The following is a 2,500-nucleotide window of genomic DNA, read 5'->3' as shown; positions in this document are numbered from 1 at the left end:
ACTGTACATGCACACATACACACGCACGCAGTCACACACACAGGATAAATATGCATGCATATACACAATAATGTATATCGACATGAAAAACACAGTCAAATGAGTGTGCTTTACACACACACACACACACACACACACACACACACACACACACACACACACACACACACACACACACACACACACACACACACACACACACACACTGCTGTCCGGTTGGTCTGAGAGCTTCATAATTGTTTCCTCTCCCTTGTTTGTTCTGCTGGCTTGTTTTCATGCTCCATTGACACTAGTCTCTGCCTTGTCCAACCACTGTGTGTGTGTGTGTGTGTGTGTGTGTGTGTGTGTGTGTGTGTGTGTGTGTGTGTGTGTGTGTGTGTGTGTGTGTGTGTGTGCGCGCGCGCGTGTGCGCGTGTGTGTGTTCCACCCATGTGACTTCCAGGAGTGATAGTTTGTCAGTTTTCGTAAAACAACTTCCCTCTAAGCAGCCCACAAAGACCCCACAAAGACACAAACACGTTTTAAAGAAAGTATGTTTTGGCAGAATTTCAGAAAATCTAGAGTTTCAGTTGCTAAAACATAGATAAATGTATGAAAGCAGAAATGCTATCAGTTTATCTTATACTCTATACGTTTTCAGGCCAGGGACCCCTTAGCTGAGAGAGAGATGAAGCAGGGACCCCCCACTACATAGTGTATAAATGTGTGATGCAGATTTTCATCGATTTCACAGATAGATTCATAGACTTGTTTGACAGCACTGTCATCAGTCTATGTTGGATTTGTGTTTTTAGTTAACTTGACCTTTCACTCTGTACTTAGTCTGCTCTTTTTTACCTCTACACCAAACCTATTTGCCGAAAATAGACGAAAATAGCCGAACTACAAGCTCATGTTTGTCTAAAGTTCTCCTCAGAATAGGGATGCGAGGGTTCAAGTTGTTAATTTAAAGAATGATCGTATCACAAAGATTTAGTGGCCCCCCTGTACTAACTCTGAGGACCCCCTAGGGGTCCCGACACACAGGTTGAGAACCACTGCTCTATACTGACCGGAGTCCCCCAGGGCTCGATACTAGACCCCTTCCTGTTTTCGCTCTCGCGTAGATCTGCATCTTTTCTTTTTTTTTCTTGCAGAATGTTCACCTCTAGAATTGGGCCGTTATGTGTTCAAGTGGTTATTGATCATTTTGTAGCGATTGATTCTAATGGTGTGTCCAATCCCCTTTTGTGTTTTGTGTCTTCACTGTGACAGACAGAAGCTGAGAGTGAAACTGTGTAGGAGAGACAGACGGTAGGATAGCTGAGAGGGAGACAGTGAGAGGCAGAAAGTAAGACAGCTGGGACGGAGACAATGTAGGAGAGGCAGAAAGTAAGAAAGCTGAGAGGCAGACAGTGTAGGGGAGGCAGAATGTAAGAAAGCTGAGAGGGAGACAGTGTAGGGGAGGCAGAATGTAAGAAAGCTGAGAGGGAGACAGCTGAGAGGGAGACAGTGTAGGGGAGGCAGAAAGTAAGAAAGCTGAGAGTGAGACAGTGTAGGAGAGACAGACAGTAGGAAAGCTGAGAGGGAGACAGTGTAGGGGAGGCAAGAAAGTAAGACAGTCGAAAGGGAGACAGACAGACATTAGGAAAGCTGAGGGGGGATAGGAGGGACAGACGGTAGGAAAGCCAAGAAGTAGACTGTGTAGGAGAGGCAGAAAGTAAGAAAGATGAGAGGGGGACAGCGTGAGAGACACAAAATGTAGGAGAGCTGAAAGGCAGATGGTGTAGGAGAGACGGACAGAAGAAAAGCTGAGAGAAGGACAGTGTAGGAGAGACAGACAGTAGGAAAGCTGAGATGGAAGAGACAGGGTGACATTGTGTAGTTCAACAATGTGTCCGTTGAACTTCTCATACCAGAAGTGATATTTCTCCTCATGTATAATATAGAATATCCCTGTTTAAGACGTGGAATAGTTGGCTGACAGCGTTTGGCCGCTCCTGGCGTGTCAAATACCGAGGCTCTGCCAGAGCAAACATGCCCTGAATCAAGTGGACTTGTCAAGCTGCATATTATGGTCCTCAGACCACATCCCACATTACAGGCCTACGCCCGGCTGACCGCGTCTGTCCTGACAGTGACCTCGCCACGTGTGTCGCTAGCTCTGAACGCCAGACCGAATGTATCGTGATGTACTCTACGGCAGTGTTTCTCAAACTTCTACATTTTCTTAACTCTGACAGTGTACAAATGGAACCCCTGGAATCCACTTGAGAACCACTGCTGTACGTTATACTGTCAAGGACCCCCAAAATGTGGCCGCGGACCCCCATCTGAAAATGTTTTGTTTTGGGTTAAATCTTAAACCATTATTTTATACATTGGCTATTAAAAAATAGCAGATCTACAAGATAAAGACACAAATAGCAGACCTACAAGCTCATAGCGCAGCACCGAGTGCTGCGCTATGAGCTTGTAGATCTGCTATTTTGTTTTGTAATCATCAAATCTTTGAATGTAT

At 45.4% G+C, this 2,500-nt stretch overlaps 1 protein-coding gene across 1 annotated transcript in view; it reads left to right on the top strand.

Moving 5' to 3' along the window:
- The window catches only part of runx1 (RUNX family transcription factor 1), a gene marked incomplete at both ends in the record, with an annotated part of 30,490 nt that overhangs the window by 8,091 nt on the left and 19,899 nt on the right, over positions 1-2,500 (top strand). The gene's annotated exons all lie outside the window — the stretch shown is intronic.

Source organism: Nannobrachium achirus, assembly GCF_963921795.1.
Source record: "Nannobrachium achirus genome assembly, chromosome: 24".
Taxonomy (NCBI): Eukaryota; Metazoa; Chordata; class Actinopteri; order Myctophiformes; family Myctophidae; genus Nannobrachium; species Nannobrachium achirus.
The sequence above is the reverse complement of the archived record's forward strand: the minus strand, read 5'-3'. Positions and strand labels throughout refer to the sequence as shown.